At 47.7% G+C, this 23,339-nt stretch overlaps 1 long non-coding RNA gene across 1 annotated transcript; it reads right to left on the bottom strand.

Moving 5' to 3' along the window:
- Positions 1–6,070: 6,070 nt before the first annotated feature.
- Positions 6,071–19,018, bottom strand: LOC106510728 (uncharacterized). Its single transcript, XR_014808405.1, has 4 exons — positions 18,613–19,018; positions 10,383–10,588; positions 10,086–10,283; positions 6,071–8,885 (listed from the first exon to the last, which is right to left on the bottom strand). It is a non-coding gene; the product is annotated as an uncharacterized LOC106510728 (long non-coding RNA).
- Positions 19,019–23,339: the final 4,321 nt, after the last annotated feature.

Here is a 23,339-nt window from a genome sequence, read left to right as displayed (position 1 = left end):
GAGAACACTAGCATGGCTACAGCAGAATGATTGATGCAGCGAGATTATGGATTTCACTCCAAGTGAGTTAGGGAGTTATTAGAGGATTTTGATAAGAGGAATTATATGATCCTACTTAATGTTTTAATAGGATCACTCTGGCTGCCATGTTCAGAGTAGAATGAAAGGAGAAAGGGCAGAAATAGAAAATCAGTTTAGAAGCTACTGCCATAATACAGAGGTGATTTTGACCCAGTGGTAAGACGTAGTTGGTTCATGGATATTTTTGCAGGCAGAACAGATAGAATTTCCTGATGAAATGGACACAGTATAATGAAAGAAAAAAAGAGGGAAGTTAAGGCCTGAGCAACTGGATGACAGAGCTGGTAATTACCGAGATGGGGAAACTGGCTGGAGGCTGAGGTCAAGTATTCGGTGTGGCTGAACCAGGCTGACTTCATTTTGTCCATTCCATCTTAGGCTTGAAGTCCTAGCCTCTCCCCATTCTGGGTGACTGAGCTTTGGCCTACTCAAAAGGAATGCACCCAAGCCAGATAATTTCTATATCAACTTTCACCCTTGCCTTTAACTCATGTGAAAACTCAGCAACTGCCTTTTGCTGCCGCAGGTGATTAATGGTCATGAGACGCCTGTGGGGGAAGGAAAACCCTCAGTTCCCTTTGGTGCTGACATGCTTCTCACTGGGTAGTCAGGATCTATTTTGAGCTTCGGCCCCTTTAAGCCCCCCTGTACCCCTTCCCTGGTCTGGTGTGGAGTACAGCCACCAATGCCTCTGGGTCCGGTCTCCCCGATCCTGCCCATAAGCTACCCACAATCAGTTTCATTATTGTGCTTTGGGGCATGACCAGTGTGTTTTTTGGTCTTAGAGTTCCTTCTCAGTTTAGAGGATATTATTCAGTATCTCTGGGGTGAGGGAGTGGGGTCTGAAAGGACTCAGAGGAAGGCCGGAGGACAGCCAGGACAAGGAATCTTGGGGCTCTCCCTGCTGATTTTTTTTAAAATTACTTATTAGCACCTGAATTCTCAGCTCTTAGGATACAACCACTCACTTTCTAACACAGCCGGCCCCTGTTATCATGGGTGCTCTCCGTAGGCCTGGGGTTGCTCCCCTGTGCCCGATTGTCACTTCGAATTAAGGACAATGCTTGTCACTGGCAGCCGTTCACACTGACCAGTGTTTGCTGCGATGGTTTTTGCCTACCTCCTGGGAACCATGGAGGCCCGAGGATCCTTCCTAGCAGCTTTGGTGGTGGGAGTAGGGCCTGGTATGCTGCTGTCTGTGTATAGCACAGATTGGGACCTCGAGGCAAAGAGTGACCAAACAGCTTAGAGGGACTGGGGAAGGAATCTAGGGGTGCAGAACCAGTGATTTCTAATCCCCGAAACCAGTGATTTCCAACTTGTTTGGCCAAGAAACTCTCAGACGTGAAATTGCATCACCACTTAGTTGGTAAAAGCCAAGGCACTGGGTCCACAGATAACGTGTTTGGCTCCAGTCCAACCGTCTGCAGGTCCTAGCTCCACCTCTCTAGAAGCTCAGCGCCCTCCACCTGCCGAAGAAGGTAATGGCGCATGCATCGCACCGTGCAGTGTCAAGGATCAAGGAAATGAGCGCCTGCTACCTGGCCTGTGGTTAGTAAACCAAGAGCTATTTTTAAGTAGATACTGACCTCTCATCTCTGTACTTAAAGGGTTTACACAAGTAGAATACCCAACAAGTTATGGGGAATTGTTTGAGCTCCAACTCCTTCCTCTAGCTCCTTAGGCCCTTTTCTCCTCAACTTTTCTTTCTTCCTCAGCTAAGGCAACTGACTTTTCTGAGTAACTGTGGACTCCTAAAATGGGCCCCATTTTAGAAATATTTCACAGCTTCCTCTCTCCAAGCCCACCACCCCCAGCCTCAACCTGCTTCTCATTTTTCTCCATGAGAGGGTGGATCAAGGGTGGTTTTTTACTCTCACAGATAAACCAAGTCTACTTCCATTGTTGGACAGAATTCCAATAAATTTAAACTGTCAAAAAAAAAAAATCCCTGCCTTCCAACAGTTTCGTTGGAGACGTGGTAAGTTTGAGATATCTATTGGATATCCAGTGGGGTTATCAAGTAAGTAGATATATGAATCTGAAATCCAAGGTAGATGTTTAGGTTAGAGATATATGCAGAGCCACAGGATTGGATGAGTGGAACTATAGGATGAGTTCCAAGGACAGAGCCCTGTGGATCCTTCAATATTTGGAGCTTGCAGGGATGGAGAGGACCACCAGAGCACTGGGAGGGAAAGCTCTGCTAGGAGCAAAGGTATGTTGGAACAGAGGAGACCAATAGTATCAGATAAATGGCCTTGAATGCCGGGATAGGCTGTCACTGAAGGGTTTCTAAAAGGACAGAGGCATGACGAGCAGGATCAAGATGATCAGAATCAATAGGTGGAAAGGTTGATGGGGTAGCACTGTGGGGCCGAAATGGAGGTTAGGATAGGGTGAGACTGTAGGCAGGAAGGAGGCAAGAGCAATCATGACGTCATTCTATCAAGGTGGGTCAGGACTGATGGTCTCCTGCTGCTGCTGCTTCTTTTTTTTTTAGGGCTGCACCTGCAGCATATGGAAGTTCCCAGGCTAGGGGTCCAATCGGAGCTGTGGCTGCCGGCCTATGCCACAGCCACAGCAATGCAGGATCTGAGCTGAGCCTGTGATCTATACCACAGCTCATAGCAACATCAGATCCTTAACCCACTGAGCAAGGCCAGAGATGGAACCTGCGTCCTCATGGATGCTAGTCGGATTCGTTAATGGCTGAGCCATGATGGGAACTCCAGGACTGATTGTCTTCTGCCCTGGGATCTCTCTGTCCTTGGGCTTCTTAGGCCTGGAGTGTTAAAGTCTCCAAGTATTTGCAGATGATTCCAGCTGGGTCTTCCTGGATTGACCTAAACCCTGAGAAGAAATGAATTGTGGAGACCTCTGTCCGTGGTGCTGATTTGTAAGTTCCCCTCTCCACTTTTTTTTTTTTTTTTTCTTAATTCCTCTTTCGTGCCAAACCTCTATAGAGCTGCAGCTGAGAACTAAGACACAACCAGGGGGTAACACTGGATCTGAGCCACATCCATGACCTATGCCGCCCACTTGAGGCAAGGCTGGATCCTTAACCCACTAAGTGCGGCCAGGGATTGAACTTGCATGCTCACAGAGACAAGTCTGTTTCTTAAACTGCTGAACCACCACAGGAAGTCCACTCTCCACCTCTTGAAGGCACATCTGTGTTCCCATCTCGGCTCTCAGGACTGGTACAGAATCCACTCACCTGTAATCACCCCACATATTGCCAGAAGCTCAGAGCCTCAGAGTCTTGGGATCTGATAAAAGATGTTTTTGAGCTGTGTCTCTGGCTCCACCTCTGCTCAGATCTCCCAGGTCGTAGTTGCTTTGATAGGATCTTGCCAGCCAGCCAGCCAGACTGAGAAAGGCTTCATACCTAGGGAATGGGGGGCCCTGACCCGTCCCTTTCCTAGGTTCTACCCCACCCCTATGGCTGAGATTGTTGGGCCTGCAGAGCTCCTTAGTCTTTGTTTCTCATAGGCGGAGTTCTTTCGTCTAGTTCCCACTTTACTCAGCAGTTATCTTTGGCAACCTATAGATCCAAACTTGTTGGTCTTTAACTTTTCCTGAAAGGGCTTTTTATGCTTCCTTCACCTGAAGAAATCCTAGGTATTCTTCAGTACTCTGCTCAGGGGTGCCTTATTCCCGAAAGCTTTCCCTGACATCCAGGATGCTTAGGTATCTCTTTCCCTCCTTCTCTTCTTAATTGACACTGGTTCCACAAAATTGGCTTATCTATCATCTTGGCTCATGACACGACGCTCATCACTAGTCCTTGCACTGACCTCTCTTCCTTCCTCTTTCCCTTCTTCCTTTCTCCCTCTTTTCTTTCTCTCCCCCTCCCCGCCCCCCACAGGCGTGCCCCCCCAACTCACAACTCAACTCAGGAAGTAATGTCAACAATAATTACATTTAAGTGTCCATCCCTCTCCTCATCCCCGTGTAAACATCCTGAAATTTGTAGCTATCATTTCTTTGATTTTTCAGCACCCTCCCCACACTTTTTAAGGTTTTAGTTGTTTTTGAACTTTACCAAAAGAATATCATGCTGTATGTCATCTTTTGAGACTTGCTTTTTTTTCAAAATAAATATTACCAATATCCAACCGAACTGTAATAGGGCTATAGCTCATTCCATTTTGCTGCTATATAAAAATATTCTTTTGCACAAATATATCACAATTTATCCATTTTCTTGGATGGAGTTGTTTCCATTATTTTGATATTACAAATAGTGCTGCTAAAAATATTATTGTACATGTATCCTGGTGCATCTCTCCTTGCACATGCTCACACTTACATAATACATGTAGACATCTTGAAATGGATTTTCTAGGTTTCAGAGTATCTGAAAAATCAAATTTATAAGATAACACTAAATTGTTTATCAAAATGATTGTGTAGATTTATATTCCTACCAACAATCCTCTCTAACATCTGCTATTGTCAGACTTCTTTTTTAAAAATTTATTTTTAAAGTACAGTTAATTTACAATGTTGTGTTAATTTCAGGTGTACAGTAAAGTGATTCAATTGTGTACATAGATGTACATACACACACATATATATATACATACTCTTTTTCAGATTCTTTCCATTATACGTAGGTTATTACAAGATATTGAATATAGTCCCCTGTACAATTCTGTCAAATTTCTTAACCTTTGTAAATTAAAAGGTGAATTGTTTTTTGTGTTTGTTTATTTTTTTGCTTTTTAGGGCCGCACCCGTAGCATATGGAGCTTCCCAGGCCAGGGGTCGAATCAGAGCTGTGGCCACTGGTTGACACCACAGCCACAGCAACTTGGGATCTGAGCCACATCTTCGACCTGCACCACAGCTCACGGCAACGCCGGATCCTTAATCCACTGAGTGAGGCCAGGGATCGAACCTGCAACATCATGGTTCCTAGTTGGATTTGTTTCTGCTGCGCCACCACGGGAATTCCCAAAGGTAAATGGTTAATTGGTAATTACTTCCCACGTCAAATTATATAGATATTCACATATATGTTGTACTAAATGCTTTGAAGTTTTATATTTTCCATTTTGGTCCTTGGTCCATCTTGAATGGATTTTTGTGTATGTGTGTGTACAGGGCAAAGTATGGATCCAATTTCACATCATTCATTTCTGTTTTATTACATGACAAGTCTGTTTGGAGATTGTCTATTCTTTTTCTTTTTGTCTTTTTTTTGGTCTTTTTAGGGCCACACCCGTGGCATATGGAGGTTCCCAGGCTAGGGGTGGAATTGGAGCCACAGTCACCGGCTTACGCCACGGCCATAGCAACATGGGATCCAAACTGCATCTGCGACCTACACCACAGCTCAGGGCAACGCTGGATCCTTAACCCACTGAGGGAGGCCAGGGATCAAACCCGCAACCTCATGGTTCCTAGTCGGATTTGTTTCCGCTGCACCACGACGGGACTCTGGGATGGTCTATTCTAATCCACATTGGCCAATTTGTACCATCACACTGTCTTAATTACCATGATTTCACAATACATTCTGATAACTGGCAGGTCATGTCCTTCCTCCCTTTTCTTCTTTGGAGATATCTAGGATATTTTTGGCCCTTTCCTCTTCCATATTAAGTTAAATCAGCTTGTCAGGTTTAATTTTTAAAAAGTTCTGTGGGGATTTTGACTGGGGTTTCATTGAATCTAAAATTAAGTGCAACAGGAGTTCCCTTCGTGGCTCAGTGGTTAACGAACCCAACTAGGATCCATGAGGATACAGGTTCGATCCCTGGCCTCCCTCAGTGGGTTAAGGATCTGGCGATGCCCTGAACTGTGGTGTAGGTCGCAGACGCAGCTCAGATCCTGTGTTGTGTGGCTGTGGCGTAAGCCGGCAGCTGTAGCTCCGATTTGACCCACATGCCTCGGATAGGGCCCTACAAAGCAAATAAATAAATAAATAGAATAAAAATTAAGTGCAACATATTATGTATTTCTATTTAGAGACATGGGATAGATACAGTCTACATTTATTTAGGCCTTCTTTCATATTTTTCAATAAGGTTTTCCAGCCAAACTTTTAATTTTGGAACAATGTGCCAGGGCTATATAGAATAGCCACAAGGGTAGTAAATCCGCACCTACATACCCTTGTGACATATGCTTTGGCTTGCTGTGTTTACGTTTTGTATCAATGTGGTCTTTTATTTGGAATCATTTGGGAGCAACTTATTCTCAAATTATGAAATTGTACTCCCGAACGTTTCTGCGTGTAGCTCCCAAGTACACAGATGGTTTTCTCCATGAACACAATGAACTTATCCGATCGAGGTAATAAAAAACATTTATACATTGTCATTTTCTAATATAAAGTTCTTATTAAAAATTCTTCAGTTGCTCCCTTAATGTCCTTCCTAGCTGATTTTAAAAAAATCAGGATTAAATCCAAGATCTCATAGCATGTTTATTTGTTTTTTCGTTTTTCTTTTTTTTGGCCACACCCCTGACATATGGAAGTTGCCAGGCTGGAGACTGAACTTGAGCCAAAGCCAAAGCTTCAACCTATGCCACAGCTGTGGCAATGCTAGGTCCTTAACCTGCTGCACCACAGCAGGAACGCCAATTGTTTTGCCTTTTTTTTTTCTCCTTTAATCGAGAGCAGCTTCCAGCCTGTCATTAGCCTATGTGAATTTGTGTCTTTTATGATGTTTTTGAAAGTACAGGCCAGTTGTTTTGCAAAAACGCCCTTCAATTTAGATTCAAAATCGCTGTGAGGAGTTCCCTGGTGGCCTAGTGGTTAAGGGTCCCACAGTTATCACTGCTGATCTTTGGCCTGGGGACTTTTGCATGATGAGGGCACAGCCAAAATAAAAATGGTTGTGCAAATATGCACTCCCACCAGCAATTGCTGTACGATTATTTCCTCAAGATTAGTTTAGATATTTTTGGCAGGAATACTGTATCAGCTGAGATGTCTGTCTCAGTGTATCACATCCGAGAGTATACAGTGTCATTTGTGGAACTGTTGGTGACTTTGGATTTGATCATTTGGCTGAGGATGTATGTTTCAGCAATGTGTTATAATTATTTACATACATATTTTGCACAACTTTTAGTTACAATTATGCCTAAGTACTTATAATTCTATTGTTATTAGAGATGGAATGGTTTTAAATATTATGTTTCATATCGCAATTGTTGTTTGCCGGTGTGTAGAAACGCAGTGACCTTTGTATATTGCCCTTAATGTTCAATAATTGCACTCCCAATAATTTAATAATTTGTTTGTGGATTTTTGGTTTTGTTTCATTTTATGTGGACAATCGTATTATCTATACCTAATGACAGTTTTATTTCTCCCTTTCCAATCATTTATGCCTGAATGTCTTTTTACTTATTGGGACTGAAGTTTCTCCTTTGTGCTTTCTCAGGCTCTATGCCTCTTTGTCATACCCTTTTTTTTCTTCTGATGCTAAATTCTAGGGAAGAACCAAGAATCTGCCAGTTTGTCCCTACCTAACTGAACCTCTCTGTCCCTGTGATTCTTTGTCGATATCCATGTCCTCAGAAATTTCTATAGGTTGTGGGAACCTATGGTGACCTAAGAAGATCAGTGAGGTGAGGTCAAAGCAAAACTTTGGAGGTGAGACTAAGTCCCGCAGGCATTGGTCCAGGAATTCCAGCGAGAGGGTATTACAAAATGTAACAAGTTCTTGAGACCCTTTCCTGAATGCAAGGTGGGTTTATACTCAGAGACGGCGGTGGCTTTAGCTGATTGACTCTGTTGACCGCCTACCATATTTCCTTGTTCACTGCTTTGGGGGAGAGGGGCGTGAGGAGCAGAGGAAGGATTGTGCCAACAGATGCAGAGACCTGCAGGTCATCCTGGACTTGGCTTTATCCTCTGCTGTTTCAGAGCCTGGGTCCTTGGAACAGGCTGATCTAACAGCAGGTTCTTTCCTTGACTCTTCCAGGCACACACAGTTCCTATTCCACCCTGTCAATAAATGCCTGAAGCCGAATTTGCCCCTTTTGGCCAGTAGAGGGAAGCACTGAAACAGAATTTTTGAGAGCCTGGGACTGGTTCGGGTTCAGCCTCACTGTGCACGTTCAGAGACTAAACCAATAACAAGGACTGCCATTTACCGAACACCTACTATGTGCCTACTCTCTTCCCACTAGATTGGATCTCCCCAAGGGCAGGGCCACTTCTTCTTTTTTGCTTTTTAGGGCTGCACTCGAGGCATATGGAGGTTCCCAGGCTTGGGGTTAGATCGGAACTGCAGCTGCCAGCCTAAGCCACGGCCACAGCTATGCCAGATCTGAGCAGCATCTTCGACTTGCACCGCAGTGCCTGGCAATGCCGGATCCTTTACCCACTGAGCAAGGCCAGGGATGGAACCTGAGTCCTCACGGATGCTAGTCAGATTCGTTTCGGCTGAGCCACGACAGGAACTCCAGGGCCAGCTTCTTACAATCTTCCTGGGGTCCCCAGTGCACAGAATGATGGAGAAGGGACACCAGAAAGTGCTTGATGATTAATATTTTAGGGAAGCTCAGAGCATGTCTGTCCACAGACCTTATTCAGATGTAATCTCTTTCCCCAAAAGTCACAACAACTCTGTGAATAAAGGCAGGGATCATCATTCCATTTTATAGTCAGGGAAACAGGCTCAGAGAAGTGCAGTGATGCATCCAGCTTCATGCTGCTGCTAAGTGGCTGGCGGGCTATTTGCTGCTTCACATCTGCTGCCTCTGGAGGGGTCTACATCTGGAGAGATGCTGCTGTTCTCCCAGTGGGGAACCCTTGATGTAGGAGGATTCTGACTCTGCATGAGAAGACGGGGAGCTCTGTCTGGTTTTAGCACCCCGTGATTCTCTCCCCAGTGGAATCTGCCCCTTTTGGCCAGTAGAGGGAAGCACTGAAACACAGAAATTTTTAGAGCCTGGGACTGGTTTGGGTTCAACCTCACTGTACATGTTCAGAGACTAAATCAATAACAAGGACTGCCATTTACCCAACACCTATCTGTGCCACAGTTATTCTTACATATATTATTTCTAAACTTTAAAACAACTCTGTATGGAAGGGATGCCCATCTTCATTTTCCTGATGGAGGAACTGGCTCAGAAATTGTCGCTTGCCTGTGGCCGTGGAGGGGGTGACCAGAATACCTGGGATATTAACTAGGTCTGCTGGTTCCTCACTTAGCAGGCCCAGGACAGACATCTGCTGAACAAACTTACTGAGTGAAGTCAAGGCAGGGCCCTCCTCCCTCCCAGACACCCTACCCCTTGCCATCCCACTTCTTGGAGTCAACACCACACAGAGCTGAGTGCAAATCTGTCTTTCTTTTCTTTCTGAAACAGTCTCCGGTACTTCTTTTCCATCCAAATCTGGGACGGAAAACAGAAGCTTGGGGCTAGAGTCTGGAACATTGGACGGGATGGATCTCTGGCTTTGCTGATTGTCCTGTCCTGTCCTAGCTCCTGTTAGAGTCACATCCAGCTGATCCTCGATGGCCACTGCCCTAGCGTGAGCCTCCACCATCTCTTTTCAGCCCTCCTCACCGCTCTCCCACCTTCCAGGCCCTTCCACCTCCCCTCACTAATGTCTATATTAGAACTGGAGTGGCCTTGCTGGCAATGCCTCAGTCCCTTCCAACCTTTCAGCACCTCCTTGGTCTGCAGGGTAAAGCTCCCCCTCCTCAGCCTGGCCTGCAAAGCTGGGTAGGATCTGGGTCTGACCTGCCTCTCCAGCCTCGTCCTTCAGTCTTCTGCCTCCTCATGCCCTGTGCCCTGGATTTACCCAACAACAAGCTGGCAGGCTGCTTGTAGCCTCTGGGGTCTTGGCCATGTGCAGCATTTCCTTTGCTGGAGAATGCTTGTGTATTTTCCAGGCTCTGTTCCAGCGACTTCTCTTTCCACTCCAGCTGGAACAAATTCTTCTTTCACCCGCTTCCCCTTGGCTCTAGGACTGAAAACACTTGTCGATCCTAATCTGTTCTCTGTCTTTCTCTTCCACTCACCTGTGAGCTCCTGGTAGTCAGGGAGCATGTCTGAAATAGTTGTGTGTCCCCAGCCCTCAGCACGGGGCCCAGCACATAGTAGGGGTTTAGGGGGTATCTATCTGTTGAAGGCGCAGACTTGGCCTCAGATGACTTCACTGCTCAGGCCTGTGGCTTCAGACTCCTGCTGCTCCATTCTCCTCCAAAGTTATGCAGAAACTGTGCAAAGTGGTATGAAGTCATTTATCAGGAAAGAGGGAGAGGGAGCAGGTGTGTTTGGGGTTGGGAGAGAGTGTAAGTGCAGAGAGTAAATAATACCTTGATGTTCCAGGTTGTTGATCTCGGTGAAGGGGCAAAGCACTGACTGAGCAGAATAATGCCTCCTCTTCAGCACTTTCCCCAGGGAAGTGGGTGAATAGTTTAATGTCAGGATACCCAGCATCTTCCTCGAGGGAAGTTCCTCAGAGGCACGTGGAGCTAGCAAGCTCCAGGCTTCTTTTCTTTTTTTCTTTTTAAGCCCGCACCTGCAGCATATGGAAGTTCCCAGGTTAGGGTTTGAATAGGAGCTACAGCTGTCAGCCTACGTGACTGCCACAGCAATGCGGGATCCATGCCACATCTTCCACCTACGCTGCAGCTTGCGGCAATACTGGATCCTTAATCCACTGAGCAAGGCCAGGGAGCACACCTGCATCCTCATGGATACTAGTCCAGTTCTTAACCCTCTGAGCCACAATGGGAACTCCCAGGACTCTCTTTCTTTCTTTCTTTCTTTCTTTCTTTCTTTCTTTCTTTCTTTCTTTCTTTCTTTCTTTCTTTCTTTCTTTCTTTCTTTCTGTCTGTCTTTTTTAGGGCCACACCTGTGGCATAATGGAGGATCCCAGTCTAGCGGTTGAACCGGCGCTGTAACTGCCGGCCTGCGCCACAGCCAGAGCCACAGCAACGCAGGATCCCAGCCACGTCTGCGACCTACACCACAGCTCACGCGCAATGCTAGATCCTTAACCCCCTGAGCAAGGCCCGGGATCGAACCTGCAACCTCATGGGTTACTAGTCGGGTTCGTTAACCACTGAGCCACAGTGGGAACTCCGTTCTTTTCTTCTGTCTTCTTTTAGCAGAACTCCATTCACATTTTCTGCCTTTGTCTTGTCCTCTCCCTCTTGCAGACATGGCTACAATACATATGGTCTGATTGTTTCACCACTAGACACAAACCATGTTGTGCAGGCGTTCATTTTTCAATCCATCTATGCTGATTTTAACTGCGGGTTTAGTCTGTGCGTTTTGATCCCTGGAGGAACCATTACCCACCTCTGCGTGCATCCGGCAGAGTCTTGGTCAGTCTCAAAGTCAATTCCAGGTACTCATTCCTAGGTCTGCAAGTTGCTCTACCTTCTCTTGTAGCAATGCTTGTCATGAGCACCAAGAATTTTACACAGTTGTCAAATTTCAAGCAAGCAAATTTCTATGATGGAAGCAGACACCCTGAACTGTTTCAATTGTTCTGGGTTACTCATTCGCCAACACAGTCCAAGGACCCAGGCAGAGGGTAGTGAGCTTACTGTTTACTGGAGTGTCAAACAGATAAACCGGAAGTACTGTCCTGGGTTTACCAACTTCACTAACTTTTGAGGTCATACTGACTGTTCTTTGCTACTCAAATAAATTACCTTGGATGCATTTCAACACATGGTGGGAAAATTTGCATGACCCTCACAATATTTTCAGAGATACTCAGGGGCTTATGTTTCTTTTGGTGATCACTTGGTCTTTGGGGTGCTCTTGTTTATTTATTTATTTATTTATTGTCTTTTTGTCTCTTCTAGGGCCGCACCTGTGGCATATGGAGGTTCCCAGGCTAGGGGTGGAATTGGAGCCATAGTCACCGGCTTACGCCACAGCCACAGCAACACGGGATCCGAGCCGTGTCTGCAGTCTACACCACAGCTCACGGCAACGCCAGATCCTTAACCCACTGAGCAAGGCCAGGCATCGAACCCGCAACTTCATGTCTCCTAGTCGAATTCGTTAACCACTGAGCCACGCACGACGGGAACTCCTCTTTGGGGTGCTCTTAAACATGTTTACAAATTCTTCCTATCTTTTTTTTTTATGGCCATACCTGCAGCATATGGAAGTTCCCAGGCTAGGAGTTGAATAGGAGCTACTACTGCTGGCCTACAAGACAGCCACAGCAACTCGGGCTCCAAGCTGCATTTTCCACCTACACTGCAGCTGGTGGCAATGCCAGATCCTTAATCCACTGAGCGAAGTCAGGGAGCAAACCCATATCCTCATGGATACTAGTCGGATTCGTTTCAGCTGAGCCACGATGGGAACTCTCAAATTCTTCCTCTCAAGAAGTGGAGTCTAATTTCCTGCCCCCTGACTACGGGCCGGCCCCAGTGATCTGCTTCCCATACACAGAAAGAGGGGAAGGCAACGCTCTGTGATTCCCGAGGTGAGATTGTATAGCGTGAAGACCTTCCGTCAGGCTCTCTTTCAGATGCTTGCTTTTGGAACCTAGCCTCTATATTCTGAGGAAGCCCAGGCCATCCAGAGAGGCCATGGGCAGGTGTTCTGGCCAACAGCCTTAGCGGAGGGCCCAGGTGACATGTAAGGGGCCTGTGAGCAAGGAAGCCTTTGAGAGAATTCCAGCCCCAGCCAATGTCTGACTGGCAGTGCTATCTTCTTCCTTTACGGTTTGGGTCCACAACCATTGCGCCTCCTCCCTTGTCCCCCCAAAGCATCCCTCACGCAAGGCTAGTGTGTGCTGTGGGTGACAGTGAAGGTATGGGCCACAGAGGGGAGCTGGGGCAAAGATTAGGATGGATGAGAACTTGCATGTGACTCTTAGACTCCCTTTAGGGACAAGTCACAGGCCCTCCCTTCCACGGGGAATTTTTGCTGATCCTGTGTCTACTCTTGAGTCAAGGCTTTCTGCCACCCTCTCCACTCTCAATCCTCCTCTCCCTCCTTAACTGAGTGCATTCTCATTTGCCGAGGCAGAGCCATCCAACTGCTACAGTCTTGGTCTGTAAAGGTGGGGCTGGAAGAAATGAAAGGTTATTTCTCTACATTTAAACGCATTTTCTTTGCCAACACCCTTCCTACAGAGACTGTCCTGCCAGGTGTGTGACCAGTTCTAAGAGTCACCGTAGTACTGGCAAGGCGGAGGTGTGGGTGTCTGTTCTTGTGGAGTGTGCCATGAATGTACAAGGTTCTTTTTATTTATTTATTTATTTTGGTCTTTTTAGGGCCACGCCCGCAGCGATATGGAGGTCCCCAGGTGAGGGGCTGAGGTGGAGCTGTATCTGCGGGCCTGTGCCTCCGCCAGAGCTGTGTCTGCAAACTACGCCGCAGCTCACGGCAATGCCAGATCCTTTAGCCACGGAGCGAGGCCAGGGATCGAACCTGCATCCTCATGGTTGCTACTCAGATTCGTTTCTGCTCTGCCGTGATGGGAAATCCTGAATGCACAAGGTTCTATCTCACCCTGACTGTCAGTTTGCGGGGTGGCCATGGTGTCTTCCTTCACGTTCAACCACAAGGTCTTTCCAGGCTCAGCTCCTTCCCGGCCTGAACCCCACATGGGTGCACAGAACACTCATCTGCTGCCTGGCTGTGGGGCAGCTGAGACCCATCAGCCTAGAGTCACCATGCAGTCCTTTCCTCATATCTTTCCAGGGCCACCTGGGCTGTGCTGCTTTCCTGGGCTTGGCCAGGGAAGGGCGGGTGTTCCTTTTAGCTCTCTGAGTTCCCGTATAGTCAACACCACGGCTTTCTCAGGGACGCATCAGTCTCATCTCTTCCTCACCCCTGGCTCATTCTCTCTCGTCCTCTCCCCCAGTTCCGTCCCCGTCTTGGGAAGGTGGCACCAATGGATCGTGTACTCCTTTTGTGTGTGTGTGTGCTTTTTGGGGCCGCACCTGCAGCATGTGGAGGTTCCCAGCCTAGGGGTCCAATCAGAGCTACCGCTGCCAGCCACGGCCACAGCCACAGCAACACCAGATCCGAGCTGCATCTTTGACCTACACCGCAGCTCACCGCAACGCCGGATCCTTAACCCACTGAGCAAGGCCAGGGATTGAACCAGCAACCTTATGGTGCCTCGTTGGATTCATGTCCGCTGAGCCACAACGGGAACTCTTCCATCTATGTTACTGAGCTTATGCTCCAAATCTTTCAGGGTGTAGGCTTTTGAAGTTCAAACGTCTGGGTTTTTGCAACTTGGCTTTTGCATCCCGAATCAAAAATTTCACTGTGATTGCAAAGAATTGCAGGCTTTGCTGCCTGGATGGGCACTGGGAAGAGGATGGGAGAGCAGCACAGAGAGAGCCCAGAGCACCGGGAAGGAAACGTCTCACAGAGCGCTTCGCAGTCTCTTTGTCCACTCAGCTCACAGCTAACCTGTGGCTGGGGCACTTCATCAGAATTTACCTCTTACGGTCTTTCTCAAACCAAAAGAACATTTTCCCCCCCAAGAACAATTCTACCTTCTTCCTATGCCAACGGGCCCAGCCTGCACATGGCTTTTAAAAATAACATGTTTCTCCTTCCTGCTGTGGAATTATGAAAGTGTGTTATCAGAGCTACAGTGGAGCCCAGCACTGAGGACCTTGAGACAGAATAGTGAGAGATGAGTTACAAGGTGGGGCATGGAAGACTTCCTGGAGGAAGGGCCATTTGAGCTGGGAGAGCGTTCTAGTCAGAGGGGACAGCAGGAGCAGAGCTGCAGAGGTTGTCCTGGGCATGATGAACAGGAGATGAGGAGGAAACTGCAGGGTGCAGGTGGGGACTGGACATCAGAGTGAGCTGCAGGAAGCAGCCTGTGCCAGGCCTGGGTGGCAAAGTGTTTGGCTGCCATCCCAAGGGTAAGAGTTGTGATCCCATTAGCAGTTTCTAGACAGGGCAGTGCCATGATTCGAATAGTTTCTGCTCTGCTCCCTTTCCTGGTATTTCCTCATTCCACGATCCCTACTTAACGAGCCCAATGCCACTCTCTTCCTTGTATGGGAAGGGTTTCTGGCCTGGCTCAGTCCTGTACCCTACTTCCCTCTCCTCTACTGAACCCTGCCTCTCATGGCACATTCATCATGGTGACACTGAACTTGTAACTTGTGAATATCCTCTTTACTCCTCTCTCTCCAGGCTTTTGCTCTTGCTGCTCCGTCCCCCTGGAATACCCTTCCCATAGCCCTCTCTGTTTGGCTCCCTCTTACTCATCCTTTAGGTCTTGGCTCTGCAGCTGCTTCCCCAAATCATATCCACAAATATTTCTGATCTGTATCTCCCCTGCTGTCCCAAAGTGGGCCCCAGCCTAACCTCTTGGCCCATAGACTGAGACCCCTGGCCCAGACCTGCTTAGGCAGGGTGGCTGAGTTCTTTCCTGGTGGTTTCTTTTGTCAAAGAGACCAGGGAGGTAGGATGGGCAGCTTTCCCAGGCCCTGGACCCTGTTTCTGACCTAAGGTTCAGGGTGTATAATGTTAGCAGGAAAATAATTAGGCGATTATTACAATGTCACTGGGCAAGTGACAATGTTGTCCCAGAGAGGAGAACCTTGCCTCATGCTGGGTTCTGTGGGCCTTGCTCTGGTTTCTGAGTCAGAAACCTGTGTCCTAAGCCAGCACCAGTACCGATTTGCTGTGCGACCCTGACCCTCTGTTTCTTCATCTGTAAAATGAAAGGGTCAGACTAGATGATTTGTCTCTAGGGTCTTCTTCTCAATAAATTTTCTTGACCATAAAAAAACCAAAAAGACAACCTACGGAATGGGAGAAAACAGTTGTAAACAATGCAACCAGCAAGTGCTTAATCTCCAAAATATACAAACAACTCACACAACTCAGCAGAAACAACAACAACAACAACAAACAACAACACAAACAACCCAACTGAAAAATGGGCAGAAGGCCTAAATAGACATTTCTGCAAAGAGGACATATGGATGGCCAACAGGCACATAGGAGAAAGTGCTCAACATCACTAATTATTAGAGAAATACAAATCAAAACTAGAGTGAGGTACCACCTCACACTGGCCAGAATTGCTATCGTGAATAAGTCCACAAAAAACAAATGCTGGAGAGGGTGTGGAATGCAAATTGGTCCAACTACTATGGAAAACAGTATGGAGGTTCCTCAGAAAACTAAATATAGTTCCAGCAAATCCATAGGATCTAGCAATTCCGCTCCTGGGCACATATCTGGACAAAACTTTCATTCAAAAAGATACCTGCATCCTTGTGTTCATTGCAGCACTATTCACAATAGCAAAGGCATGGAAACCATCTAAATGTCCATCGACAGATGAATGGAGTAAGAAGATGTGGTACATATACACAGTGGAATACTACTCAGCCATTAAAAATAACAAAATAACGCCATTTGCAGCAACATGGAGGCAACTAAAGAGTCTCACTCTAAGTGAAGTAAGTCAGAAAGAGAAAGACAAATACTATATGATATCACTTATATGTGGAATCTAAAATGTGGCACAAATGGGAGTTCCCCTTGTGGCTCAGCAGAAACGAATCTGACTAGCATCCATGAGGAGGCAGGTTCAATCCCTGGCCTTACTCAGTGGGCTACGGATCTGGCATTGCTGTCAGCTGTGGTGTAGGTCGCAGGCACCGCTTGGATCCTGTGTTGCTGTGGCTGTGGCGTAGGCTGGCAGCTACAGCTCTGATTCGACCACCCCTAGCCTGGGGACTTCCATATGCTGCAGGTGCAGCCCTAAAAAGACCGAAGGGAAAAAAAAAAAAGCATTCTACTGTAGATGTCTCTTTGGAAATTTTAAAGGGCCATTTAGTTATTAGATTGGATTTTTCTGAACATATCTGTAAAACAAACATCAGATCGTGTTATTACCTTTCTTAGCCCACTGAATAGCACAAGAAGGTTTACTCAGTGTTCTGTAATAACCTATATGGGAAAAGAGAATGGGTATTTGTATATGTATAGCTGATCCATTGCGTTGTAAACCTGAAGCTAATACAACATTGTAAATCAACACTATCCCAATACATTTTCTTTCTTTCTTTCTTTTTTTTTTTTTTTTTTTTTTTTGCTTTTTAGGGCCACATGTGGAAGTTCCCAGGCTAGGGGTCGAATTGGAGCTACAGCTGTCGGCCTCCGCCACAGCAACGCAGGATCCGAGCTGCGTCTATGACCTATGCCACAGCTGGCAGCAAACCTGGATCCTTAACCCACTGAGCGAGGCCAGAGATCAAACCTGCATCCTCATGATTGGTAGTCAGATTCGTTAACCACTTAGCCGCGAAGGGAACTCCTCCCAATAACATTTTAAAAAAATTTTCTCGAGTACCATGTGGGGTCAGCTGGTGATATGGGGATGAGGCAGACCCCATTCCTGCCCCCATAGAGCATGTAGTCTGAGGGGGGCAGATGCATCCAGCTGGTTCTAACAGTAGCAAAGTGGAAAGAGGGGCTTTGCGGCCAGACGGACCTGGGCAATCCTGGCTGAGTCACCTTGAGCAAATGTCTTTACCTCCCTGAACCTCGGGGCTCCTTCAGTAAAATGAGGATGCTGCTGCTGCATGGAGAGGATGAAGGTTAAATGAAAAAAAAAAATCAACATGGCTCAAGAACTGGGTCCTCCAGGCATTATTTGAGATTGAAATTTTCAAGAGAGGCCTGTGGAGATGCTCAGGAGGGATGGCTGTGGCGGAGGCCGGCAGCTGTAGCTCCAACTCGACCCCTAGCCTGGGAACTTCCACATGCGGCCCTAAAAAGCAAAAAAAAAAAGAAAAAGAAAAAGAAAAAGAAAATGTATTGGGATAGAGTTGATTTACAATGTTGTATTAGCTTCAGGTTTACAACGCAATGGATCAGTTATACATATACAAATATCCATTCTCTTTTCCCATATAGGTTAGAACAGAACACTGAGTAAACCTCCTTGTGCTATTCTTTCTGCTTGCGCTGGAGGTAGACTTGGGCAAAGTCCCCAGACTGGGCCTTGAGGGGTGACAACAGCCCCTGGGGAGGAGCTAGCTGGGGCCCTGTGGGCGCGTCCTTGGCACTCACCCTCCCCGGCACAGCAGGTCTTCACAGGCTCTGTCCACCCTGTCCCAGGCGAGGTCTGCCCTCGCTTAGCTGCTCCCTGCTTGCTGGGCCTCAGCTCATCTCTGTCTGGGTCCTTCCTCTGTGACGGTTCCAGAGCTTCTCTGGCTGGCCACTGTCTCTTACTCATCCCTCTTACTCAGGGCAGCCTCCCCTCTGTCCCCAAACCTGTCTCCTCCAGGCCTGAGAAGGATCCTTCTAGTTCCCCTCAGAACCCTGCCTTCACCCAGCTCATTCTCATGCTCCTTTGCCCCCTGGTTATCATCAATCCTGCCCCCTGCCATCCTTAAGTCTCCTGCCAGCTCAGGACCTGGATTGCCTCTTATTCCTCCCCTCTGTCCTGCAGTCTCAGCCTTGGTCTCTGCCAGCATCTTCCCTTCAGCATTAAAGAACACTCCAGGTTCCCCATCCTAAAAAGGAAGCAGGAGCTCCCTCTGTGGCTCACCGGGTTAAGGACCTTACCTTGTCTCTGTGAGGATGTAGGTTTGATCCCTGGCCTTGCTCAGTGGGTTGAGGAGCCTATGTTGCTGTGAGCGGTGGTGGAGGTCACAGATGCAGCTCAGATCTGTGTGGTTGTGGTGTAGACCGCAGCTGTCGCTCCAATTTGACCCCTAGCCTGGGACATTCCATATGCTGAGGGTGAGGCTGGAAAATGAAAAAGAAAAAGTTTAAGCCTTCTTCCATCCTCCCTGGCGTCCGCTCTTCATGGGCAGTGCTCAGATGGGTTTATTATTGTCTAGGTTCTGCCCCTCCCACTCACTCTGATCTGATTTCTGGGTCAGGATTCCTCTGACAAGGCTCTGACCAGGTCATCAGTGCCACTCTCCACCCCTGCCCAGCCCTGTGCCCCTTTGCTGCTCCATCCCCAGGACCTTTTTCTGAGCTTCACCCTTTCCCTAAACTAGCTCAGCTCCTGTCATCAGGGCTGAGGGGACAGGCAGTGTTTGCTGACCACAGAAAATGAAGCTTTTTCCCTGGACAGGGCTGGAGACAAAGGTCCTTAAATTGCCCTCTCAGAGGTTTTCGAAGCCATCCTGAGCCTTGGTACTGTTTAATTACCTGCCTGCGGGTAGGGACAGGACCCATAGGATGGTATTACGGTAACCTGAACCAGATAACTTGATCCCCTGCCAGACCTGCCCGTGCCCCAGGATTCCCTGGTTGTCTGCACTGGAGTCTGGGCTACCATCAGGCCTGCTTTGCTGAAGGGGAGCCCTGTCCCCTGAACTGGAGAGAAAGGGGGTTTTCAGGGCACTGACCCCACCAACTAAACCCCAGCCCTGCTTGCTTAATTGCAGAGAGATGGGGAGCTCATCATCTCATGGCACAGAGACACCTGTCCAGAGGGCTGGTTGTGTCATGGGACTGGTCTGGTAAGAGTTCTGTAACCAAAATTCCTGTTCTCTTGTCCTTTCCCTGTCTCCAGGCTGTGCTACATTTGAAGAGTTTTTGCCCCATTGGGTCTGATATCAAGCCCTGGTATGTTTGATGAATTCCTACAGTTGGCTCAGCCCTGCTCTTTGGCTCCGGAAAAACCCAAGGAATGTTCTGCTAAACTGCTGGAGCACTTTCTTTCTATGCATGTGCAAATCAAATCTCGGCATCTAATCTGCACAAGAACCCCGGCGGAATGCGTTGTACATTTTGGGAGATGGCAATACCCAGAGGACTTTTTTTTCTGCGTTTGCATAACAAGTACTTTGCTTTTCCTTAAGTTGCATTTCTAAGGGAGATTCTTGGCTTGCAGGGTAGGCTAAACCGCCCAAACTGCTTCTTGACTCTTAGGAGTTGTGTTTCATCAGTTCTGTAAACTCCTACATATTATTTCCTCAAATTCTTTCTCCTCCAGGCTCTCACTTTTTCACTCTCAAATTCTCATCAAGTGTAGTTTAGAGATCAAGGGCAAGACCTTCCCACCTCATTCCTCGTGTTTATTAACCAACATGAAGTGCTATTTTTATATCTTTGTGCTTTATTATAGAAAAGCTTCTTGTATTTCTCTTTCAGTTTAGAATTATCTTTTTGGCTTAATTTAATGTTATTAAAGTTATTGACTTAATTTTTGAGTCTTTTTCATTTCTTGACGTTTTATTTGGTTCCTTCTTCTTCTTCTTCTTTTTTTTTCTTTTTCTTGTCACTCAGGAAGAGACACTGAACAGGCAAGTCACACTATGCTGAGAGGAGAAACAAGGGCAAGGTGCCATGGACATAGAGAGAAGAGCTACAGCCAGTTTTGTGCAGAAGCTCATAGAAAGATTCCCCGCAAAGGGATGTTTAAGCTGAAAGATAATTAAGACTTGGCAAAGAGAGGGGAGGGAGGATTCCTGGCTGAGGGAAGAGCCTGCATGACCATCTGGAGGCCAGAGGGAGCAGAGTGCCCTGGGAGTGCCAAAGGATGGTTGGTGGCAGCTGTAGGGGAAAGGGGACACAGAGAGAGGATGAGGCTTGGTTGGGGGTGCGGGAGCTGGATTGGCAGTTCCATGAGGGCTGCATTCCAGACGTTGTCCTTTAGCCCAAGGGCAATGGGGAGCCATAGAAGAGTTCTCTCTGGTGTCGACTAAAAAAGTACACAACCAGGAAGTTGAGAGTTAAAGTTTTATTTGGGGTGAGTTTAGGACTTAAGCCTGGGAGACAGAATCTCAGGTAGCCCTGAGAAACCACTCTGAGGCAGTGAGGGAGGAGCTGGGATATAGAGGGGTTTTTGCAACAGAGGGCAGGGAGCAGGAACAAAAGAGGCCTGGGCTTCTTTGATAGGCACCGCTGCTCTCAGGGCCAGTATCCTGAGTCTTCACAGCCTGCAGAACTCACCAGGCTCTCATCCTTGGAGGTGACTGCATTTACAGGCCAGGCTGAACTATCAGCCAAGGAGGAAAAGGGGGAAGGAATATCAGGGTAGGATAAAGGTGAGGGGGAGGTGCTTGCAGCACACACATTTAATAAAAGTTTGTTGCTGGTCTCCTGAAGGCAACCACCAGTCACAAGGAGCAGACATCACCAGGAAGATTTTAGTGTTTTTCTAGATATGAGGAGATGCAAGAATTGGGCACATAAGGCCTGTTCTTCCAGCTTTCCCAGAGCACAGAGGGCCTCACCCCGGTCTCCACCTTGAGCTGCCCTCAGGGCTGTTGCGGGTTTGTAGCTGCAGTCACTTAGGTTTTACTCCATGGAAGAAGCTGATGGCAAGTGCCAGACTTCAGTTCACGCTGGAGAACCTTAATATTGGCTGCATCTCCGTCACATCAGGGCTACAGGATAGTGCTGGAGAAAAAGATAAAGCCAATGGGATGGCCAGCCGCTGTGGCCATCCCTACTGATGCCGGAAAGATAATACTGGAATCTGGGTTCTCACCCATGTGGAAGAATGAATTCTGTGAACACACAGGCAACAAGCAAGCAAAGTATTTATTAAAAAGATGTGGTCATGGGAGTTCCCATCGTGGCTCAGTGGTTAATGAATCCGACTAGGAACCATGAGCTTGCGGGTTTGATTCCCGGTCTGGCTCAGTGGGTTAAGGATCCGGTGTTACCGTGAGCTGTGGCGTAGGTTGCAGACTCGGCTTGGATCCTGCGTGGCTGTGGCCGTGGCGTAGGCTGGCGGCTGTAGCTCATCTTAGACCCCTAGCCTGGGAACCTCCACATGCCGCAGGAGTGGCGCTAGAAAAAGCAAAAAAAAAAAAAAAAAAAAAAAAAAGATGTGGTCTTCTCCCATTGGCCTTGTTCAATTACCCGTATCCGTCCTTGTCCAATAGAGTCCCAGGGGTGGGAATGGCCTATAAGTCTCATAGTTTCTTTGTCCCGTAAACGGAGTCACAGGGGATGAGGGATTCATGTTCCTCTGGGCAACAAGGCCTGTGGGGATGTCCCTCTCTGGAGCCCTTCAGCTGCAAATGTTCATCAATGGCCACATGGAAGACTGCTTCCAAGCCCTTGCTCCTCCACTGACGACCTGAGTTAAAATTCTGCCTCACTACCAGACTCTGCCGTGACTCAGCCTGCTGTCGGCCTACGGAGTCGGCCCTGGGAATCCTTGCTGGCTCAGACCGCGTCCTCACCTCTCCACAGTCTTGGCCTCCCCATTGCTTTGTTGAAGCTGGAGGCTTGCTTTTCCTCTTTGGCTCCAGGTTGTACCCTCTGGGCAGACTAGAGAATTAGAGAAGGACCAGGAGATGGACCTCGGACCCTTGCCAAAATGGTAGTGGTACTGCTTTCTTTAGGTTCAACCCCCACTTTGTCTTTTTAGGGCCACACCACGGCATATGGAAGTTCCCGGGCTAGGGGTAGAATCGTGCCAGCCTATGCCATGGTCACAGTGATGCAGGATCTGAGCCTCGTCTGCAACCTATACGTCAGCTCTCGGCAAAGCCGGATGCTTAATCCACTGAGTGAGGCCGGAGATCAAACCTGTTTCCTAATGGATGTTGGTCAGGTTCATTTTCACTGAGCCATGATGGGAACTCCCTATAGTCCCTCTTGATATTCCAGTGAAATGGCTGGATTTCCCATCTCCCTAGTCTCTGAGAAGGCTCCTTGCTCCTCCCTTGCCTTTCTGCTACTGTGACCATCTCAGGAAATTCCCGGGAGCTTGCTGGGGTCAAAGACTACTTCTGATTATCTGGAGCTGGAGCTGACGGGGATGGAGTAGGCACACGTAGTTATCAAAGTCCCAATAAAGGACCGCAGATGTTGGGAGGTTGCTGTGAATAAATAAACTGCTCAAAAAAGCCATCAGGGGGTTCCCCTTGTGGCTCCGTGGTTAACGAATCTGACTAGGAACCTTGAGGTTGCAGGTTCGATCCCTGGCCTTGCTCAGTGGGTTAAGGATCTGGAGTTGCTGTGAGCTGTGGTGTAGGTTGCAGACGCGCTCGGATCCCGTGTTGGATCCCGTGTTGCTGTGGCTGTGGTACAGGCCGGTGGCTACAGCTCTGATTGGACCCCTAGTCTGGGAACCTCCATATGCTGTGGGAGCAGCCCTAGGAAAGGCAAAAAGACTGAAAAAAAGAAAAAAAGAAAAAAAAGCCATCAGCACAAGGCAGGCTTGCTCAACTAGTGGAAGTGCAAGAATTGCCTCAGGTAGTTGGGTGGGAATGGGATGAGGCCTGCATTCTGGTTCAGACCAAGGGCAAGAGTTTGAGGACGGCCCTGCTGCTGATTTGAATACATGCCTTACCAGACTCCAAGGAGGAGCTGCT

Source organism: Sus scrofa, chromosome 6 (assembly GCF_054392235.1).
Source record: "Sus scrofa isolate SSC_HxYL_T2T_F1_AM1 chromosome 6, Sscrofa_HxYL_maternal_Yorkshire_Landrace_v2.0, whole genome shotgun sequence".
NCBI lineage: Eukaryota > Metazoa > Chordata > Mammalia > Artiodactyla > Suidae > Sus > Sus scrofa.
The sequence above is the reverse complement of the archived record's forward strand: the minus strand, read 5'-3'. Positions and strand labels throughout refer to the sequence as shown.